The following is a 23,778-nucleotide window of genomic DNA, read 5'->3' as shown; positions in this document are numbered from 1 at the left end:
CTCCAGGAGTAACAGGGGGCAGCTGCTTGGATCCCCATGCTGGGAGGGGCCCTGACCACCTATGGCCACTCCCCTAAAAAGAAGGGGGAGGAGGAAGAGGAGGAGGTAGCTCTTGCAGATGTTCAGTCCCACCCCATCTGAAGCTTGGGCAGCTGGCTTCCAGTGACAGCAGCAGCTCCTGACCACCTCATAGAAGAAGAAGAAGAAGACCATAGATTTATACCTCACCCTTCTCTCTGAATCAGAGTCTCAGAGCAGCTTACAATCTCCTTTATCTTCTTCCCCCACAACAGACACCCTGTGGGGTAGGTGGGACTGAGAGAGCTCACCCAGAAGCTGCTCTTTCAAGGTCAATTTCTGCAAGAGTTATGGTTGACTCAAGGTCATTCCAGTAGCTGCAAGTGGAGGAGTGGGGAATCAAACCTGGTTCTCCCAGATAAGAGATGCTGCACTTACCCACTACACCAAAGTGGTTCTTGCAAGAGGAGATCCCAGTGTGTGTGGGGGAAACAGTGATGAGTGGCAATGATCCCAGCACCCCACCCTGGAATTTTGCCCAGGGCCTCCAAAACAGTATGGCCACCCCTGTGTAGCCCAAGATCCCTCAGCATGCTTCCATGGTGGAGTGGAGATTCAAACCCTGGTCTCTCAGGTCTTAGTCTGATACTCTAGCCACTGCTGCATCACACTGGCTCTTATAGAAGCAGTGGGATTGAATTGGGCAGGTAGTTTCCTTAAGTTTTCATTATTTCAATGATCTTCACTGCAGCCTTTTAGAGAGGAAGTCAAACCTTGTCCCTTTTGGAGATTTTCACAATACTATTTTGCCTACCGTCACTAGGACATCTCTGAGGCAAGGTGCCATCCCAGAAAGAACCTTCAATGTTCTAAGTAAGGGTAAAATCATTTTGACCTTTCCTACCCAGCATAGAACAATTCCCATTTAAAACAAACAAACAAAAAATGGCCAGCCCATGTGCTCTGTAGATATGGAAATCTGTTGTGGGATTTGGTTTCTGCTCTGTTGCTGAAAGCAGCTCCAGAAAGAGATCCACAAAGTATTTCCATCTCCCCCCTCCATTTCAATTTTTAAAAGTCTTAAAATGGTAAGTTTTTCAAGCCGTCCAACCTGATATACCATCTCCTGTTAACTTCAGACAAAATGTATTCTTAAATACCTCTAAAATGGATGCAAGGGTTAGGTGGGTGGGTGGGGTCTCTAATAAATCTAGAATTCCATAATGCAGAATAACATCATACCTTCGCAAGGGGGGGATGATGACCAGACCCCAACTTATTATTCTTTTAATCTACTAAAAACATTTTCACTATTTTGCATACTAATTCACTGCCCACTCTCTCTCTCTCTCTATAGGACTGCTAATTCCATCCCATACTATTGTCTAATGAAGTGTGCTTTTAACACACAAAAGCTTACATTCTCAATAAAACTTGATTGGTCTTAAAGGTGCTACTGGACTCTAACTTTGTTCTCTTGCTTTAGACCAACACAGCTGTCCACCAGTGTCCCCTCTAAGCTGCAGAATCTTGTGAGCTACTGACATTAAAGTTGTGAGCTACTGCATAAATTAGTGTGCTCTGGGGTCATCCTTCCTGAGCTTAGACAACAATGCATGAGATGGAGGCTTAAAATCTGTGAACTAGCTCATGCTAACTCAGTTTAGAGGGAACACTGCTGTCCACTTGGATCTATCTCCATGCTGGACTGTTAACTCGGCACATGTAGAGTCTCAGGCTTAATTCAAAGCAGATCTAACTCTAAGGATCCCATGAACACACAGAACTGCCTTATGCTGGATCAGACCATTGGTCCTTCCAGCTCAGTATTGCCCACTCAAACTGGCAGCAGTTCTCCAGGGGTTCAAACTGAGGTCTTCCAAATCACCCCCTACCTGATCCTTCTAGCTGGAGATGCTGGGGATTGAATCTGCAACCTTTGGCATGCCAAGTAGTTTAGCCATCACCCCTCCCCGGACCAGACAGGGTCTTTAAGAGCAGGGGGAATTGGCTTTTTCCCTCCTTGGTTGTTTTGTTTTTTTTTTAAATTTATGACATCTTGCCTTGTGAAGATTTCTGACGAGCTCAGAAGTTGGCACAATGTTCTCTGTCATTTTGGTCAGCCCTGAGCAAAGGTATTACAAGGATTTTGTTTCTTATTCTGGTTTTTGCGTGGGCCTATAGAGATGCTGACAATCTTTAGCAGTGAGACTGCCATCGGCAACCTTGGAAATCCCAGCTAGCTGGAGCAGGCGACCCTCCCTTGAGCTTAATGAACAATCGCCTGGCTTAATATAAGGCTCTTCCATAAAAAACAGAGAATCTGAATTCTGACACCGCTACACAAAGACAGACAATAGATCAGATAAGGCTACCCTGGACGCCTCCCGTATATTCACCTGTTAAGTCAATCCTCTGGGATGTTTTCTCCCAAATAAAGTGTGTCTGCAACAGATTCTGCATCTGTGAATGACAAGTGCACAAGAGCTATTCGGTTGTTACCATGTTGGAGCCCCAAGTGTGCACAGTGGGAGAGAACTCTACCTGTGATCCTGCAGTTGCCATTTTGTGTAACTAAAGCAAGACACAAATTTTCCAGCTCTAGGGAGCACAGACACATACCCTCCGAAACTTGAGTTTTTGATACCAAGCACTGAAGATGACAAATATGTACACTTTGTGTAGTGTTATGGGAATAGCAACCTCAAAAAAGGACTTTCAGGGCAAGGGAAAAGCAGAAGTATCTTGCCATTGCCTTCCTCTACAGAATCTTCCTGGCTGGTCTCCCATTCAAGTTCTGACCCTACGTGAGAGCCAGCATGGTGCAATAGGAAAGAGTGATGGATTCTAATGTGGAGAGCTGGATTCAATTCTGCACTCCTCTACATGAAGCCAGCTGGGTGACCTTGGGTCAGTCACAGTCCTGTTGGAACTCTCTCAGCCCAAAAACACAAGTCTAGCTCACCACCTAATGGTGAATAATGCTAAAAGAGCTATAATTCCAGGCTGCCAGACAATCTGAGGATCCTCTGGCTGAACTACACACAATGCCATACGACAATAATAATTTATTAATTATTATTAATTCATTAGGGTTTGTAGAATCTTTCGGGATCAAGTGCCGTGTTCTACTGGAGAAAGTTTTCCTTCCAGACGTTTCGTTCTCAGCTGCGGAGAACATCCTCAGTGGCGTTGCAGCCGGAGCAGGCGCTCAGACCTTCTTGGCTGCTGTGCATTGAGTGGTGCCATCCCAGAAAGGTGGGAACACGGCACTTGATCCCGAAAGATTCTACAAACCCTAATGATGTTACCAGCCGTGAAAACCTGAAATCTTTGATATTATTAATTCTTCCGACCTTACTTAACTGATGAGATCTGACACGGCTATACCATACCATTCCACATTCTTATGCGTCCCACACTCACACATGTTCATGACAGTGGGTGTCTAGAGGTTCATACAAAGCACAGTCTTCCCTTACTTATGGTTGAAGACAGTCACAAGAACATAAGCTGGTTTTAAAGAATTCATTGAATTGCTGTAAGAAGGTCAGGCTAGTTCAAGGCAGAACGGAGACAATGTTAAGCTTGCAATCACAATTTGTTGTGTTATCGTCATGAGGGATTTGTGATTTTTAAAAGTTACTGTTGTGTTTCCCTTCAAGGGGGCAGTGTGGTATGCATGGGGAGAAATCCCATTGTACCTTGTGAGAAAAATGACCAACCCAGAGAGGTTCATAGCTTAGTGAGAATTTGAACTCTCCAAGGTACAAGTGGACACCTTCTCCACTAAATCTTCATTCAATTAAACCTGGGAGGCAGTTTAATCAATGATGGGAAATGGTAATAAGCTGTGTTGATTGGCTCCTCTCTCTGTTGTTTTTTTAATTTTATTTTAAGGCTCTGGTGAAACAAAATAGAAATGGAAAAGCAAGTATGAAAGATGTTTCTTCCTTCTAGCAAAGAGCACCAGCTTTTATTCATTAAAATTGCAAGTTGTCTCACTTTCCTTTTGATATCTCCAAAAAAGCTCCCATACTGAAGCTTTGGCGGTATGCAGGTTTAATGAAATGTAATCAATCCATGGGTGGAAGACAGATGAATAACCAGCCTAAATTCTTCACACATTTCACAGCTTTAAGGGGGAAAAAATTACACTATACAGATCTGGGATGATTGCAACACAAACATGGTGTATAAAGTACTTGAACTCTGCCTGTTGCTGTGTATATGGGATAGGGCATGGATGTTGAAAGCTGAAAACCTAGCTACATGACATTGTCTTTGCATCCTTTTTGAGTCCACATGATCAGAAATGCCTTGTGAGATTTGAATGAGAACTTGATTCCTAGGCATGCCTGGACCAATTTGGATCTGGGGTCATGGGACACAGGTTGAACATATGAAGCTGCCTTATACTGAATCAAACCCTCGGTCCCTCAAAGTCAGTATTGTCTACTCAGACTGGCAGCAGCTCTCCAAGGCCTCAAGCTGAGGTTTTCATGCCTATTTGCCTGAACTCTTTTTTTTTTTTTAGTTGGAGATGCCGGGGATTGAACCTGGGACCTTCTGCTTACCAAGCAGATGTTCTACCACTGAGCCACCATCTGTCCCCTAGGTTAAGCCCTCCTCCTGATGTTTTCCTAAACTAAAATTGCTACAGGGAACCACTCTTTGTCCCTTTGGGATAACTATGGGATACTGATCAACGACACACATATTTCCGCAACAGAGCAAGCAGCAGCTCCCAGCCCTGACCTGGCAAGCCCAGTCTTATCAGATATCAAAAGCTAAGCAGGGTCAACTTTGGCATGGGAGACCTCCTTGGAAAACCAGCAGTTGGGAGGGGGGGGGCAGGAGTTATTCAGCCACCTCTTTAAATACCCTCCATGCCATCAGTAGGAGTAAGTCACCAGAGGTTGCCATGATTTCCAGGTGCACACACATACTCATATGGATGTGCGCACGCACACACTCACAAAAGTATCCCCCCACCATAAGAGCATGCAGCAGTTCCCGGGACCATATCAGGTCAAAAAAGTGGTTCATGGGTGATTCTTTTGCCCTGCCTCCCTCCTCACCATGGTCAGAATTGGACCCACACATCACTGGGAATCAAGTTCCCAGCATGGAACTCACCAGTGCATATGTGTTCATGCACCAACAGGCTGGGGAACACATGAGAGACACATAACATTTTGGTAGGCTGTAAGAGGAGCATTCCTAACTCTATGTAAAAGGCAGCTGGCTTAGAACCATAGAATCATAGAGTTGGAAGGGATCTCCAGGGTCATCTAGTCCAACCCCCTGCACAAGGCAGGAACTTCACAAATACCTCCCCCCACCACATACATTCCCAGTGACCCCTGCTCCATGCCCAGAAGATGGCAAAAACCTCCAGGATCCCTTGCCAAGCTGACCTGGAGAAAAACTGCTGACTGACCCCAAAGTGGCAATCACCACTTCCCTGGACGTGCAAGAAAGGGTCACAAGAACCAGTCTGTTCATCCACTTTTGAATCTGCCCTCTGGCCCAAAGATTCCTCCTCCATGGGTAGAAAAGCCATCTTCACTGGAGAAAGGTTTCACGGGCCAGTGGGAGGCTTCCAGTTTGGCTAAGCAGAGTGGAAGGGTACAAGCCACTTCTTTCCCAGTTGTCACTGGATTAGACCCCAAATTCCCTACATCTATCCCATCAATTTGCCCTGGTCCCATACTTGCCTAATCCTGCTTGGAAGCTGAGCAGGATTAGCCCTGGTTAGTATTTGGATGGGAGACAACTAGGGCAGGGGTGGCCAACAGTAGCTCTCCAGATGTTTTTTGCCTACAACTCCCATCAGCCCCAGCCATTGGCCATGCTGGGAGTTGTAGGCAAAAAAAAGATCTGGAGAGCTACTGCTGGCCACCCCTGCACTAGGGAAATCCAGGGTTGCTATGTAGAGGCAGGCAATGGCAAGCCACCTCTGGACGTCTCTCGCTTTGAAAACTGTGTGGAGTTGCTGTAAGTGGGTTGTGACTTGATAGCAAAACAAAAACAAAACCCATCAATTTATCTCTGGTAATACACCCTCTCCTGGGTAGCCCAGGCTAGCTAGTAGTGTCAGATCTCAGAAGTTAAACAGGGTCAGCCCTGGCTAGTATTTGGATGGGAGACCTCCAAGAAATACCAGGGCTGTAATGTGGAGGTAGGCAATGGCAAACCACCTATGAACGTATCTTGCCTTGATGGCAACAGCAACAACAAAATACCCATTGGAAGGCCTTTTTCTTACACATCCACATGGCCTTGTAAGAATCAGACCCCTCTGTTTAGTGGATGCATCCCCCCCCCTTCACCCTACCCCATGACTGAATATTGCAGAATGGTAGAACTCTGTCATGTCAGAATGAAGAATCTGCCCCGATTTTACAGGAAAGAGCAGAAAGCAGACAATTCCTGCAGAGTCCATGTAGATTTTTCATTTCTGCAGTGACTTTTTTTTACAAATCTCTTCCTCCAAAAACATTACGTCAGAAATGGCCCTGAGTGATCCTGTGTTGGAGGAGAGAAACGCACGAGGAAATAAGAGTTTCCTTCTCACAGAGCCTTTGTTCCTGGGGGACGGAGACGTCACTCTCAAGAATGTACACACACGCTCAAGCACCTGTGTGCACACCCCACATCACACACATACCACCCACACAACCCATACACAGAGATCGCTCTCACAGAAAGTTCCTTCTCTGAATGGAAATATCACCCATATAACACTGTTCTGAATTGTTTCTGTTTCACATATGAAAACTCAAGTTTTATTTGGGATGTGTGAATTCTACTTCATATACTTCTTATGTATCCAGGAACAGATATTGTACTCCTTGAAATGTATCCTGGGAGGCTGACATGTTCTTCCACTGGTTTCTGAATACTACCCCCCCCTTTTTTGCATTTTTTTATGTGTGTGTGTGTGAGAGAGAGAGAGAGAGAGAGAGAGAGAGAGACTATACATGTGTATCTGCACCTGGAAGTCATGGCAATCTCTGGTGACTGACCCCTACTGGGGGCACAGAAGATATTCAGAGAGGTGGCTGAATAAAGCCTGCCTCTGCCTCCAGCTCTGGTGTTCCAAGGAGGTCTCCCATCCAAGTATTTTCCAGAGTTGACCCTGCTTAGTTGCTGAGCTCTGATGAGAGCTTGGACTATCCAGATCAGTGCTCTGAATACCATCTTTTATAATGATTACTTAGTGTCTGTTTTGCATTGTGAACCTGTTTGTCCTATGAAGAGAGCAGAAGGGCATTGATGGCACAGGATGGCAGAGACTGCATTGTGAAGCTCTCCTATGAAGACAGTAGAAGGACACTGATGACAGATGACAGTAGGTACTGCACAGGACAGTGAGCAAGTAGATGTGTCCAAGACGGCACAGCTGATGTTAGATCCTGGAATAGTATTGCTGGTATGTGGAATGGTATAGTCTAGCCCAATCTCATTAGATCTTGAAATCTAAGCAGGATCGGTACTTGGATAGGAGACTATTGAGGAACTTCTTGGTTATTGCCTTAAGTACTCCTTGAAATGACTCCCCCACTCAAAGCACATTTCTAAGGAGGTTCTGCTCTCTCTCATGCTCCTAATCGTTGCTGTGGATTGGCAGAGGGACTGAAGCCAGACTCTGTACCTGTCAAAGGCTTTAGCTATAGGTACAGGAGAGACAGCCGTTTTTCCATTGTCTTCTCCTGTCTGAAGATGTACTGGATGGAGGAATCTGTCTCCATAGGAAAGTCGGGATGTTTCCTTTAAACTTCATGTAGGAAGCCTGATCTGTGGCTACATCCAAATATTTGTGCTTTCCACAACACCTTCCATTTGCGCTGAAGCTCGTCAGAAATATATTAATACCATTTTGTTGTTGCTGTTTTGTAGTCAAGTCACGGCTGTCTTATGGCGACCCTTTAGGGTCTTCAAGGCAATAAATGTTCAGAGGTAGTTTGCCTTTGCCTGCCTCTGCATCATGACTCTGGTGTTCCTTAAAGCTCTCCCATCTAAATACTAGCCAGGGCTGGCCCTGCTTAGCTTCTGAGATCTGATGAAATCAGGCTAGACTGGGCTATCCAGGTCAAATATCCATACCATTGATACCACTTAATTTGGCTCTATAGTTGCTGTAATGAGGCTCATTCGCGTTCAGCCCCCTTCTCTGACTGGCAGCAGAAACCTATACAGCAGGGGTGGACAAACTGTGGCTCAGGAGCCACATGTGGCTCTTTCACACATATTGTGTGGCTCTTGAAGCCCCCACCGCCCCATTGGCCAGCTTGGCGAAGGCATTTTTCTCTTTAAATCACCATTTAAAAAACCATTTGAAGTTAAAGTTGCTTTCCTTCCACCTCTCCCCCTCTATTTTCCTTCCTTCCTTCCTTCCTTCCTTCCTTCCTTCCTTCCTTCCTTCCTTCCTTCCTTCCTTCCTTCCTTCCTTCCTTCCTTCCTTCCTTCCTTCCTTCCTTCCTTCCCTTGCAGCTCTCGAACATCTGACATTCATGTCTTGCAGCTCTCAAAGTTCTGAAGTTTATTCTATGTGTCTCTTACATTAAGCAAATGTGGCCACCCCTGCTATACAGGTTGTTTTGAAGTCAATTGAAGCCAATGGGCTTTATGGGTATAACTCTGCTTAACACTGCCCTGTCAATGTCCCATGTCCTTTGCTCACATTCTCCCTTATCTCTCCCATTCTTCCAGGGCACATGGAGGGGTACATGGTGCTCTTCCCATGTTTACTACAGCCCCGTGAGGTAGGTTCAGCTGAGAGCGGCTGGCCCAAAGTCACCCAGTGAGCTTCAGGACTTAGTGATGGTTTGAAATTGAGTTATCCTAGATCAGAACTCTGATGCTCTAACTACTATACCAGCACTAGTGCTAAGCCCTTGTCCTGAAACTTATCTCCTTGTCTTCCGATTCTGATGCAAGAAATGTCACACTGAAATTTTTATTCTGAAGACAAACACACAATTCTTCCTTGAGGAAGCATAACTTTAGTCTTGGGATGAGGGGATGAGGGAATTGCTGTGATGTGTGTGTTGGGAAGGTCTCTTAGTTTAGAAGGACATGCACACATTAGTTTAGAAGGATGGTCATCGTCTCACCCCTGCACTCTTTCTTCTCTAAAGAAATCTCTTTCGCAAAAGAGTCTTGCTGGGGGGGAACTGTTTTGCTCAGCTATAGATGGTATGTGTGGGGGCAGATAGCTTGGGGAGGGGGAATCCCATAACATCAAGCCTAGCTGGTCTTCCCCATTGCCGATCTCTCAATTCAGCTCTTTGGGTGAGAAACTTAAATCCCCCCCTCCAAGTACTGCATGGCTAAATTGCAGCCAGCAGCTTCTGCCGGGGAGGGGGGGGAGAGAGACTGCATCATACTGGAGAAGAAGGTAACACTGGTGGTGTTGGGGAGACTGCACAGAACCCCTGGTTTTCTCTAGGGTATCCTGTAGTGCATTATGTACTTCTTCTGTGGTGCGTTGGAAAGTCTCCAGGCGCACGAATCTTCTGGCGGAAAGCTCAGCACCAGCTGTGGAGGTTTTCACCCTCCCTGCATCCACTCATGGGCACTTCTACACACAACTTATAATCATGCCACAGGCTTCTCCTCCACTCTCATACAGTGCCCTTTCGCTGCATTTCCCCCCATATACACAACTCCTTTTGGAGCAAGATAGGGCTTCACTCATAAGTAGTTGGAATTCTAGCTTCTCTAAATATCCCCCTCCCCTCAAGGAGATCAGTGTGGCATGGATCATCCGGCCATCCCCCTGTTTTTGTCCTCACAACAACGCTGTGAGGTAGGTCAAGGTGAATAAGAGTGACTGGCCCAAGATCATCCAGTGAGATTCCTAAGCTGACTGGAGAGACTTGAACCCAGGTCTCCGAGGTTCTAGTCTGACATGCTAGCTCCTGCTCTGCAGGATCCAGGCTCTCCTGCCCCACTGCTTGAGCAATACATTCAAACTGCCTCGTGCGTGGATGCTGCTGCCTAGAGGCACAGCAGAGAGCTGGAATGTTCTGCGTCGTGCCACCTGCAAAGGAAAGGTGTCCACCCCCTTCCCCTTCGCGTTCACTCACCTGGAATAACTGCTCCTAACGCTGCTTCAGCCAGACCGCAAGACTCCCTCCCCAGTCAATCCTTTGAAACCGCCCACACCCCTCAATTCAAAGTTGGAAGACGTCCCCTTTGCCCCCTCTTTGCCACAACGAGCCAGCAAGGTGATTGATGGGTAACAAAGGGCTAAGGGACTCAAGGTGCAATCCTATGAAGAGCGAACTGCAGTCTTGAGTTGAAGCTTGGACGGCTAACTCCGTGTAGGATTGGGGTTTTTGAAACGCTACGGAGCCAGCACTTTGGGACTCTCTCTCGGAGGGGGGTGGGGAGTGGAGATCACACACCTGCTCCCTCAGTGGGGTCTCTCTCTGTCTCTGTCTTCACGTGCCCAGTTGTTTTGGCGCGCCTTTGGTCCCTCCGCGCCTCTTTACCACCCACCCACTCGCCGCGGCAGTCCCGAAGCCGACGAGACAGCGCGTCCCCCCCCCCCCTCCGCCTTCCCCCGCCGCTTCCACCCCTTTACCTTCTCCGTGCGGAGAGGCGGGAGACTTCGGGAGGTTCCCTCTTTCAGCTGGGCTCGGTCCTGGGCACCGGGAAACTTTGGCGGGCGGCGTCGGCGGCGCCCATGGCAGCGGGCTCCCCGGGCTGCCCTCCTTTTACCCCGCGGCGGGCAAGGAGAGCGGCAGGCGCGCCGCCTCGGGGCGTTTCAGCACCGCGAGGGGGCGGACAGCGCTCCGCGGCAGGCTAATGCTGCTGCCGCCGCCGCCGCCGCCACCACTGCGGCGCCGGACTGTGTGTCGGCGGAGGGAGCGAGGCGCACGCAGTCCTCCCCCTCTGCCTGCCTGCCTGCCTGCCTGCCACCCACGGAGAGCGGCGGCGGGTGAGTGTCGGGACCACGCGAGGGAGGGAGAAGGAGGGAGGGACGAGGCGCAGAGGGGTGGAGAGAGAGGCGCGGACAGGACAGCCCGCGACGGGGCGGGCAGCGGCAGGAAAGGGGTCGGCCGGGGGAAAGAGACGGGCGCGGGGGGGGGGGGGCGTCGAGGGCTGTCCTGCGACTTTGCACTGGGGAGGCGGGGACACTTCTGGAGCTCCGTCGTATTGGGAATCAATACACAGGAGTTTGGAAAGGGGGAACTTGACCTGCACAGCACCCCACCCCACCCCCAAAGAAAGCTCCAACCATTCAGCGTTTGTGAAAATAGCGGCGCTTTAAAAAGTATATGTCTTAAAACATTGGCTGAGTGATGAACTGGGAGCACCTTTGTAATATATTGCAAAAGGGGTTGAATGGGTTAATCTTGCTGATTAATCGAATACAGTTGCAGTCCTAGACACGCTTAAATCCCAGGGTTTAAGCATGTCTAGGGTTACAGGGACCAATGGAAGCGAAATACTTGTGCTGCAACTGACACACAGCTTCTCATCTTTAATATCTGGAGCCCAAGTGTTTTAAGTCGTTTTTACCAACTATTAATTTTAATATTTAAAAACATTGTAATGCTTCATGGTTATTCTAATAGCAGTGTAACAAATCTTGTTACAATTAATTTTCGTCTTTGGCATCTGCGGTTGAATTCCTTGCAAAATATCTCAGTCTCAGTCGCCTCCTTGCAGAAATTAACCAATGGAGCCTGTTTTGGGATTTGATTATGGATTTCTTTCTTTAAATGAAATCAGTTTAAGGACAGTAGAGCAAATTCCATCATTGACGTTTCGATTTAGACATTGTTTCAGATATTGTTTTGGCTTGCAGCATTTATCTATAACGTGTTCACAAGTATCGTGCTAGCGATATGCCACAGTCCCACTAAGGGTATCGAAGGACTGTAAAGATTAATACATTTGTCATGGCAGAGAATTTTTTGAGCTAGATCCCACTTTATCATGAAGCATTATACTTACCAGGCAGAAGGACAGGGAAAATATCACACCAGATGGCCTGACATCCTTTTATCTTGAGAAGAGAGTGCTGTTGAGCATGTGCAGAGTTTGTTACACCAATGAATAACTACTACCAACCACAACCACAACATTCCAAGACATTACATAACATTCCAAAGTCCAAATGGGGGTTAAAAAGATCCATCAGAACTAAGTGATGCAATTAGAATGGGTATGGACCATTCTCTGCTATGGATAAAGTGGCAATGGGAGAAACAGCAGTACATAAACCTGTAGGAAGGAACAATTTTTCTCTGCAAAAACCCCCATCATCTTCCAGGCTTTGTTGAACCCATGCTTGCTACCAACTTGTGTCAAATCTGTCTATGAATTCCAGCTCAGCAACTTCGCTATTCTGCAATATGTCTCTAAAAACCATAAATTGTATTTAATGCCAAAATTCAGCTCCAGGAGTGGTGAAATCATAAGAAAGAAGAGAGTGCCTTTGAGCACGCACAGAGTGTTTCACTTTTTTAGTTTAGTAGTTAAAACACTCCCTCCCCTGCCACGTACAATCCTATACATGTCTATTCAGCAGTAAGTCCAATTACGTTCAACAGACTTGTTCCTAGGTAAGTAAGCATCAGATCACAGCCTCACAGTGTAATTCTAAACAGAGTTCAGTCGGCTTCAAAGGGCGTAACTCTGCTTAGGATTGCATTGTACAATTAGTAAAAAGGTCTTTGGACTGAAGGAAGCAAACTGCTTCCACTGCCTTTGAGGTAGGTTAGGCCGAGAATAGTTAGCGAGCCAAAATCACCTTGTGATCGTCACAGCTAAATGAGCATTCAAATCCAAGCCCCTCAATGTCATATCCAGCACTCTGTCCATTTCACTACACTGCCTTTCCTATATTACATCAGTTCACATTCATAGAGTCCTCAGAGCACTACCATGGAATAGGAAAATGTAATGATTTTGAAAAGAGAACATTGGCAAATGTAAACCGCAACAAGGAAGTACAGGCTACTGACAAAACATTTCCTTTACAGTAATCAGTAAGATAGATTCAGGTGGGCAGCCGTGTTGGTCTGAAGCAGCAGAACAAAGTTTGAGTCCAGGGGCACCTTTAAGACCAACGAAGTTTTATTCAAGGGATAAGCTTTTGTGCGCATCTGAAGGAATGTGCATGCATACAGCAACTTATACCTTGAATAAAACTTTGTTGGTCTTTAAGATTACCACTGGACTCAAACTTTGTTCCAATAATCAGTAAGCTTGGTATAACAATATGGAACTTGCATTTTTTAAAAAAAGCCTACTGGAAAGAGTGCTGTTGAGCATGTCCCAAGTACTTGCCATTTGCACTGATGAATAGCCACAACAAACCAACCCCTTCATATGAAACTACCTAATAATGGATCAGACCTTTAGTCCATCAAGGTCAGTAAAGTCTACTCAGACTGGCAGTGGCTCTCCAGGGTCTCAGGAAGAGGTCTTTCACATTATCTTCTACCTGATCCTGTTAACTGGAGATGCCAGGGATTGAACCTGGGACCTTCTGAATACAAAGCAGATACTCTACCAGAAAAGATACCTTCCACTCCCAACACACACTTCTGGGTTAAGGAATACAGAGCAAAGGGTATGATTTTCAAGTAGAGCTAAACTCTATGTCCATTTTAGTACCTCTAGAGTTCATGGTAAGAGCAGAGAGCCTGCTCAGTCTTTCTTGGGCCGATTTGTGGAGGCTTTTTCTAAACAAGTAAACCATCAGGTTGGAGCCTATAGCCCCTGATTACAAGTCCATTTGCTGATGTAAATCTTTCCCACCTCTCCTTTCCCTAGCAGTCCCTAAGACTTCCAAAAAGATGCTGCTGTATACTAAATCAAACCATCCATTCATCAAGGTCAGTAACAATAATGTCTACTTAGGCTGGCAGCAGCTGTCCAGGATCTTGGGTCTTTCACATCATCTTACTGTCTGATCTTTTAAATTGGAGATGTCAGGGATTGAATTGGGGACCTTCTGCATGGTGGTGAAAGTTGTGGGAGTGAAATAACATTTTATTGGGAGCAAACAAACATCACAAATTGGTGAGCAAACTTCCCTAGAATATTTCTTTGGCCCGGATGAAGCAAGAAGCAAAAGCGGAAACCCCAAGTCTGCAAATTGTAACATGCTTTAGAAGGAATGGAGGAGACATATCATCTAGACAGCGTAGATACAAAGTACAGCATGTACAAAGGAATCCTCAGGTTATACAAACTCTTCTGGGACAAGAACAACTTTCCTTGGAAAATATAGGTGCCGGCAATGATTCAGATTGGTTTCTGGCACCAATAAGATTATGGGTTCTTTGCTAGGAAGGAGAAGGAAAGGGAAATGTGGGATTGCTCTGGCAACAGATCCAAATAGAGATGGAAAAAAAGCAAATGGAGGGTAGCAAAAGAGCAGCAAGGGTTAATCCATCCCCCCCTTTACATTCTTCCCATCTCATCAGCAGCCTTCCAAAGCTGCTTCTCACTTTTTACAAAAAGTTGGAGTCCAGTAGCACCTTTAAGTGTTCAGAGATGATGACACATCTCTGCCATTAAAAACAACAACCTCCCCCCACCCCTGCATTTGATCTTGAATCTGGGACTTTATGCATGCTAGCCGTGGGCTCTGCTGCTTAGCTATTTATCCCTCCGCTCATACACCTGATGTATATCTTTTGATGTGTGGCTCACACATGAGACAGCTCCTATGTCGGCTATGGGAGTAAAACTATCAGCCAAGAGGTTGCTCTGACACAGCTCATGGCAGTGCTTATGCAGTCTGCTCTGTCCATATCCTTCCTATCAAGTCTGTGATGCTGCAGGCAGGCGATTCAGCTGTGTCTTCCTCTGACATCTCCCCACCCAAGACTTCCCACCTATCCCCTTTCTTTGTGGTGTTTATCTAAGTAACCGAGGCCACTTACACCTGGAACACTTGCTCTTTTTTATTTCTCACACTGTGCAATGATTCCACCATGTGTTTGAACATATTTTTAGACACATCGAAACGTGGGTCAAACAGATGTCAAGCTTGTGCTGCAAAAAAAGAGAGACAGAGAAACAACTGTTGTAAAAAAAAAAAAAAGTATACAGAAACTTTATTTCCCCACCCAGGCATTTTTCCAGTGGAGGAGAAGCCAGGCAGATGATGAGTGGGCTACAGTGTCCAAAATATCTAGAGATGACTTCTAACGTATGCCATGAAGACCCTACTTGTTCTCAAGGTGCCTGCTTGCCCTTTTAGTGAGATTAAATAGCCATGGTTTGAAGGGGTTCCCAGTTATATTTCCATAAAACATGCTTCCTACATTCCATGGACTACCTGGTTAGCCTAGGCTAGCCTGATCTCATTAGATCTCAGAAATTAAGCAGGATGGTGCTGGCTGGAATTTAGATGGGAGACCTTCAAGGAATACCAGGGGCATGATGCGGAGGTGAGGAAAAGGTAGTTCCCTATGCAAGCACCGAATCATTACCAGCCCATGGAGTGATGTCACATCATGATGTTTTCTTGGCAGGCTTTTTATGGAGTGGTTTGCCATTGCCTTCCCCAGACATCTACACTTTACCCCCAGCAAACTGGTGACTCATTTTATCGACCTCAGAAGGATGAAAGGCTGAGTCAACCTTGAGCCAGCTAGCTGAACCCAGCTTCCACCAGGATTGAACTCAGGTTGTGAGCAGAGCTTGGACTGCAGTACTGCAGCTTACCACTGTGCACTACGGGGCTCCCTCATGCGGAAGTAGGCAATGGTAAATCACCTCTGAACATCTCTTGCCTTGATAACGCTACAGGAGGGGTATCAAACATGTGGCCAGAGGGCTAAATCAGGCCCCTGGAGGGTTCCTATCAGACCCATGGGAAGCCCTGCTTTCTTCTTCCTCTCTCTTGCTTCCTTCTGTGTCACAGCTTGCTTTGCTAGGCTTGCTCAATCACACAGGAGCTACAGAGCAAAGCCTCAGTTTTCTCCATTGGCTGAGGCTCCTCCCTTGCGGAGGAAGGCGGGGGAGGGAGAGCTTGCTTTGCCAAGCTTTCTCAATCGCACAAAACAGCTACTGAGCCAAGCCTCTTTTCCTTCTATTGGCTGAGACTCCAACCCCTCCTCATCCCCTGTGGGGAGGGAAAGAGCAAGAGCTTCCTTTGCCCAGTTCCCTTGATCAAATGGGAGAGATACAAAATCTTTAATTGTGTTTGTCTGTGTCCTTTATAAAGTTTGTATCTCTGCTACCTAGCATTACATTTTATGACACACATGGCCCGACCCAACAAGGTCTCATTTATGTCAGATCTGGCCCTCATAATAAATGAGTTCGACACCCCTACCCTACAAGGTCAGCTGTGACTTGACAACACTGACCACCACCACCACCACATTCCATGAAGATAGTTTGGAGTACTGTGTGCAATTGTGGTCACTGCACCTCAAAAAGGATATTATAGAATTGGGGAAAGTCCAGAAAAGGGCAACTAGAGTGATTAAAGGTTTGGAACACTTTCCCTATGAAGAAAGGTTAAAATGCCTGGGGCTCTTTAGCTTGGAGAAACATCAACTGTGGGGTGATATGATAGAGGTTTACAAGATTATGCATGGGATAGAGAAGGTAGAAAAAGAAGTAACTTGTCTCCCTTTCTCACAATACAAGAACTCGTGGGCATTCAATGAAAATGCTGAGCAGTCGGGTTAGAATGGATAAAAGGAGGTACTTCTTCACCCAAAGGGTGATTAACATGTGGAATTCACTGCCACAGGAGGTGGTGGCGGCTGCAAGCATAGCCAGCTTCAAGAGGGAATTGGATAAAAATATGGAGCAGAGGTCCATCAGTGGCTATTAGCCACAGTGTGTGTGTGTGTGTATTGGCCACTGTGTGACACAGAGTGTTGGACTGGATGCGCCATTGGCCTGATCCAACATGGCTTCTCTTATGTTCTTATGTATTGGTCTCCAGTAGCAGCTGTATTGGTCTCCAGTAGAATCACTGGATTGGAGCCCAGGAGTACCTTAGTGACCAATAAGATTTTTGGGAGTATGAGTATTCAAGAGTCAAAGTTCATATCTGAAGAAGGTAGCTTTGACTCTCAATAACTCATATCCTCCTAAATGTTGTTTTCAAGGTGCCTGCATGCCCTTTTAGTGGGATTAAATAGCCTTGGTTTGAAGGGATTCCCATTTATATTTTCATAAAACATGCTTTCTACATCCATGGACAACCTGGTTAGCCCAGGCTAGCCTGATCTCATTAGATCTCAGAAGCTAAGCAGGGACGGTGGTGGTTAGAATTTTCTAGCTTCCTACATTGTATGCTGCTGCTCCTAGCATACTGTTGAGCATGCTCTGGTATGCCCAGTGACTCTAGAATAAAGCAGACTTAGAAAGGGACGCTATTACTTCCTGATTGGGTTCAGCCATGAGAGTCCACTTGGTTCCTTTTGTGAAACAGGCTGGGAGTCACTTAAATGATGCACTCAGACAATGTAGACGGCCACTGATAGTCTGCGCTGAAACTTGGCCCCATTTGTGTTTATGAAATCAAATCAGCTGTTGGCTCTGCAGGGTTTGGCAAGTGTCTTGTCACGACCGTTGCTTAGACATGCATTCGTTCATTCGCTTTGCAGGAAGAGGATTTTCTTTGGCTGCCAGTTAGAAATGGGAAGAGGGGCTTTTTAACTGTAAAGCTCTGTACAGGTTAAATAGACAAGGGAAAGGCATAGGGTCTGCGAAGAGGCACAGCCATGAATCAGAGTCTATTCACCAGAATGGATGAAGCTGCCGTATCCCAAACCAGATTGTTGGCCCATCAAGTTCAATACTGTCTTGCTCTGACCAGCAGCCGGTCTCCGGGGCCTGTTCCAAAATCTACTGCCTGAGATACTTTAAGTAGAGTTGCCAAAGACTGCTAAGTAGAGAATGCCAGAGATTGAATTTGGGATCTCCTACGTGCAAAGCATGTCCTCTACTGCTAAGCCATGGCCCCTCCCCAAACGCATACTGCCTTTAGCACAGTAATAGGGAACTGCCGTATAATGAGTCAGACCATTCATCTATCTAGCTCAGTATTGTTTATTCTGGCTGGTTTTATCAAACCTTTTGGATACTTTATATGGTCCTGGCTCTGCCCTAGACTTTTGGTACTCTGACTGGTAGCAGGACTCCAGTGTCTCAAGCGGAAGTTCTTTCTAACTCACTTCATCCTTATTCCAAGGAGGTTGTGGGGCTCTCCCCTCCTCGATTTTATCCTCATAAGTAGCCCTTCAGGGCTGTCCCAGAGGGATAGAGGCTCTTACCTGAATAAGTAAACTGGCTCAATCTCATCAGCTCTCAGAAGCTAAGCAGGGTCTCAGAAGCTAAGCAGGACTTGGATGGGAGACCACCAGGGAAGTCTGCTTAGTCCAGGGTTGCTATGCAGAGACAGGCAATGGCAAGCCACCTCTAAACATCCCTTGCCTGAAACCCTATGGAGTCATCATAAGTTAGCTGCAGCTTGACTGTGCTTTCCCCTGCCGACCTTTTAGGTAGGTGATATTGACAGGGAATCTTAGAATTGGAATGGGCCATACAGGCCATCTAGTCCAACCCTCTGCTCAATGCAGCATCAGCCTAGGGCAGGGGTGGCCAAACTGCATCTCAGGAACCATATGTGGCTCTTTCACAAATAGGAGGTGGTGGCAGCTACAAGCATAGACAGCTTCAAGAGGGGATTGGATAAGCATATGGAGCAGAGGTCCATCAGTGGCTATTAGCCACAGCGTATTGTTGGAACTGTCTCTCTGGGGCAGTGATGCTCTGTATTCTTGGTGCTTGGGAGGAGCAAGTGGGAGGGCTTCTAGTGTCCTGGCCCCACTGGTGGACCTTCTGATGGCACTTGGGTTTTTTGGCCACTGTGTGACATAGAGTGTTGGACTCGATGGGCCATTGGCCTGATCCAACATGGCTTCTCTTATGTTCTTATTATGCAGCTCTTGAAGCCTGATCTCCTCGTTGACTGGCTTGGAAAAGGCATTTGTCTCTTTAAATCACTTTTCCAAGCCAAGCCAGCTGGTGGCTTGGACAATGCATTTAAAGTTAAAGTTACTTTCCTTTCACCTCCACCTCCCCCCCCCCCATCTATTTTCCTTCCTTCCTTCTTTGCAGCTCTCAACCATCTGGCATTCATGTCTTGTGGCTCTCAAACATCTGACGTTTATTCTATGTGGCTCTGATTCTGAGTCACCGTTATTGTAGGAAAAAATTTAAGAAATACTGAAGCCATTGGAAGTGAAACAACAGCAAATGATGTTAGCACCAGATTGTTTTTAACTGTTGAATTTTTAAATTGATGTATTAATGCTGTGAAATTTTAATTGTTTGTTGTGATTTTATTGTTGTAAGCCACCCTGAGTCTGCTTCGGCAGGGAGGGTGGGATATAAATCAAATAAAGTGAAGTAAAGTAAGCAAGTTTGGCCAGCCCTGGCCTAGAGCATCCCTGACAAGTATTCATCCAACAGCTGCTTGAAGACTGCCAATGAGGGGGAGCTTATCACCACCCTAGGCAGCCAATCCTACTGTTGAACTAATGTTACTGCAACCCCCCCAACCCTGCCCCCCCTAATATCCAGCGGGCACCTTTTCACCTGTAATTTAAACCCATTACTGCCGAGTCCTTTCCTCTGCTGCCAACAGGAACAGCTCCCTGCCCTCCTCTCAGTGACAGCCCTTCAAATAGTTAAAGAGAGCAATCGTGTCCTCCCTCAACCTCCTCTTCTCCAGACTGAACGTTCCCAGGTCTTTCTGCCTTTCCTCACAGGGCTTGGTCTCCAGGGTTCCCTGGTTATCCTCATAGTTGACCCAAGGTCACCCGCTTCCTGACCAGAGGGGGGATTTGCACCAGGTGTCCTAAACCAATGCTCGACACCCTTCAGCAGGCAAGCAAATGACTACTTGACTTCCTGCACTGAGGGAAAGCCGCAGCTTGAACCTGGGGTCTTCTACATGCGAAGCAGGTATTCTGTCACTGAGCCACAGCCGTCTAGCTCAGAATTATCTCTTCCAACTGACAGGGGCTCTCCCGGGCTCTCAGGCTGGGAACGGTCTTTACCACCAGCTGCTCCTTGAGCTCTTTTAATATGGAAAGGGTAAGGAATGGCTCTTTCATTCTCTGCATGCAAAGCAGGTACGCTCCGTTCCCTCTGCCCATTCTGTTCATTTATATCCCACCTGTCCACAAACATGATCAAAGTGATCAAGAAACTCTTCAGCTGCCCTCCCATTCCCCCTGTGGCGCTTGTCCTTCCTGAATCCCATTTGCATCCTCTCCCTGCAGCTAAATAGCTAGCTATGCGAGAAAAGGGATCCCCACTAGATTAGAGGAACAGAATATTGACTCACTGCAGGGCGGGGCTTCAGCTTTATTCTTCTGCTAGTGGGGTTTCCATATGCATTCTATAAAGCCCCCTGTCAAATCAGAGACTTAGTAGCTGCATTTCCGCTGCCCATTCTTCCTTGGTCCTCTTATCCACAGCACCCCCAGGCTCTGCTAGGGGCAGGGCTGGTGCATGGGAGTAGGCTAAGTAAGCAGCTGCCTTGGGCGCCACCTGGCCTAGGGGGAACCACTGGGCACCCCCTTTTGTCCCCGACACATGATTCTGTCTCCTGACCACTGTCACCTTTTCTTCTCCCATCACCAAGCTGCCCTCAACAAAGCCATGCCACCCCCCTCTCTGTGATGTGTGACTTGGCCTCCCACCTCATCCTATCCTGCCATCCTCCTTCCTGACGTGGCCGGCAAGCACTTATTCTCACAATTTTTTAAATAACTTATCGCATTTTTTTTGAAAAATTAAAATTAAAAATCAGTAAATTAAAAATGTGAAAAGGTTCAAGTTTGGCACTTTTCATTTTCCCTATATTTTTTAATAATGGAGGGACGGTAGTAGGTGATTTGCCTAGGTCGCCAGAAGGCCTAGCTCCGACCCTGTCTAGGGGCACATCTGAAGTCCTTTTCTACAGTGCAGGGGAGGGCTGGAATATAGCAGGGATGGAGAGGGTGGAACCAGCCATGGTTGCTGTGTTTCTTTCTTCACTAGGAAATTTTAAGGTTTACACCTTGCATGTAGAGAGCCAGTTTGGTATCACGGTTAAGAGCAGCGGACTATAATCTGGACAACCAAGTTTGATTCCCCACTCCTTCACATGCAGCTGGGTGGGTGACTGTGGGTCAGAAACAGTTCTCTCAGAGCTCTCTCAGCCCCACCTACCTCACAGGGCATCTGTTGTGGGAAGAGGAATGTAAGCTGCTGCTCCAAGACTCCTTCAGATAGTAAAGGGTAAGGTATAAAACCAACTCCTACTCCTCCTCTCTTCTTCTTCTTCTTCCGTTATTAGCAACTCAGAAGCCTACATTTCTACAGTTGCTTCCACAGGTCAAAGATTCTCCATTTTGCATTCATTGCCACTGTGGATCCCAAGGCATTTACTTTGTCAGCAGCTTCTAGACAGAAGTATTCTGCACACTTTCCTTTACCAGCCCCTTATGGCTACTGGGGTGTTTTGACAACTCTGTTCCCTTAATCCAGGCCAGTGTTTTAGATGGCTCCACTCCAGGATAGGTTTGTCAGGCCCCCAGCAGAGACTGTGATCTTCAGAGCCTCTCCCCCTACCACTACTAGCCTGAGCTACTCCTCAAAAACACTCTGGTTGACTCTGGGTATAGTACACAAGGAAATACTATTTGAGAAGAGATTTTAAGCTTTTTACTAAAGCGTAGCTATTGTGTTCTTAAAATGGACTAAATCCACAGAACATCATACCATCCATCCATCGTTGTTGAATAGGTAACTAAAGGAGAGTAATTACATGAGTCCATAAAAGTTTCTTATCCCCAAAGTAAGCAGGTCACAGCCAAGAAACCCCTTCTGCAAAGATGCTCTCGATCAATACAACTTCCCATCCTTACAGAATTTTAAAATCATCTCCTAACAATAGTTAGCTGTCCCACTTGCTAAGGGTGCACATTCCTGGCTAACTCATTATCTTATAACTTTGAACGCCGTGCAAAGTTATCAAAACTTGAAACATCCTCTTAAAATATATAAAAACTGTTAGTTCATTCTTGTTATTTTTTAAAAATCTTAATCTGTTCAAAAATAATGATTACAAGTTTCTCATACATAAGAATATCCTTTGGCCCTCAATCAACACTCTCATCTTAAAACTACATCTTCGCTTCTGTGAAGCCGGACAGTCATGTGATTCGCAGATGCAGGCAACCAATTGTGTCTATTGATAATGGGTTAGACAGCTTCTAATCTACACAAGGCCATCTAATTGTGTTACAACTGCTTCCTACTGCTCTTAAAGGCTATTCTATTCTGGGCCTCTAGACTCCCTTCTTGGCAGGTTTCCCTGAGAGGCCAGGTTTGTTCTGTTTATGGGAGCAGTAACATCCTCTACGATCTTAAATCCAGCAATTGTTCCCCTACATTTCTGGTCCAGTGTGGATCTTCCCACATAACCCTGACTCCCTGCAAACAGTTTATATTACAAGTGGGAACCCATGATACTCAAGATGGTGGCAGGGACTCCCTTCTCCCTCTTAGCTGCAGCTCCCCACTCTTCCCCCCCCCCCCAATTGCTTGTGTTCCCAGGAAATCTTTCAGCTCCCACCCGTCCCCATCACCTCCACTTCTGATAAACCTGGTGCAGCTCCCTGTCTCCTGGGCCTGTCACCTCTCCAGCTTTGTTGGGGTTAGCTGATATAAAGCTTCTAACGCAGGAGTGCATCCAACCAGGGTAACAAAGCACAGAGTGCCACAAAGGTACATGGAGCCACGTTTTCAGTTGTGAAGAGAAACGTGTCTTTATTTTAGAACTGCACTTTAGATAGAAAAGAGGAGGGATAGGATAGAGCACTAAACTTATTAGCTAAGGATGGCAAGAGGGCCATCTGTGTCATGGTGCCAAGAGAGGACAGTGTGTTGTCCCTCTTGGTGTGTTCAGGGAAAGAGGGGGTTCTGAGAGAGAGTGAATGGAAAGAAGGAAGTTGTCCCTGAGAATACAACCTACATTTCAAAGGGAACAGCAGCAGGAGAATAAACAAAGGAATAAAACAGGGTTTGCCTCTCTGGCTCTCTTGCCATGAAGTCTAGAGGCTGAGGCAGAAGACAGCGCTTTCATTTCCAACAAGCTCCCCCCCCACCACCATTTCTTCCAGTGTTTGCAAGACCAGCAGTGCTTCAGCTCCCCCAGTGAGCCTGGCACAGATTCCAGCCTCCTCTGCTAAGCCCACCACATCTCCCAACACTCCCCACACCCCATTGCCAGCAAACCCTGCAGTGTCCAGCTTCTGTAGCCTGGCCTGCTGCAGCTGCTGCCAACCCCACCATTGGAGTCACCACAGGAGGAGACAGGTTAGTTGTCTGTGCAGGTAGGGCCAGCCCTGCCACTAGGCAAACTAGGCGATTGCCTAGGGTGCTAGACATTTGGAGGTGCTGAATTGGGTGCTCCCGATGTGACTCAGTGCCAGAAGTTAGCCTTGCCTAGGGTGCCAGACAGTCTAGGGCCAGCCCTGTGTGTATGTACAGTCAATGAAAGCGTTTTGGAGAGATTTAACCCCCCCCCTTGTATTTTTTACAAAGTTTTCAGATTTTTCTGGATACCTGGGGAGTCCCCCCAATTTTGCAGAACTATCTGTTTTGGATAAGTAAGGCCCCAATCCACAGATTTAGATATCTGCAGATGGGACCACACTTCCCTTATTAGATACATAGATGCTACTGGGTGTACTA

General features: G+C 46.6%; 1 protein-coding gene across 1 annotated transcript in view; it reads right to left on the bottom strand.

The window, feature by feature from the left end:
- The window catches only part of LOC132567557 (opsin-5-like), a 104,279-nt gene extending 93,436 nt beyond the window's left edge, over positions 1-10,843 (bottom strand). Inside the window, exon 1 of the mRNA XM_060233237.1 lies at positions 10,616-10,843. The gene's annotated coding sequence lies outside the window, so the exon portion shown is untranslated. The remainder of the gene's footprint in view (positions 1-10,615) is intronic.
- Positions 10,844-23,778: the final 12,935 nt, after the last annotated feature.

Source organism: Heteronotia binoei, chromosome 2, assembly GCF_032191835.1.
Source record: "Heteronotia binoei isolate CCM8104 ecotype False Entrance Well chromosome 2, APGP_CSIRO_Hbin_v1, whole genome shotgun sequence".
NCBI classification, from domain to species: domain Eukaryota; kingdom Metazoa; phylum Chordata; class Lepidosauria; order Squamata; family Gekkonidae; genus Heteronotia; species Heteronotia binoei.
This window is presented reverse-complemented; position numbering and strand designations above follow the sequence as displayed.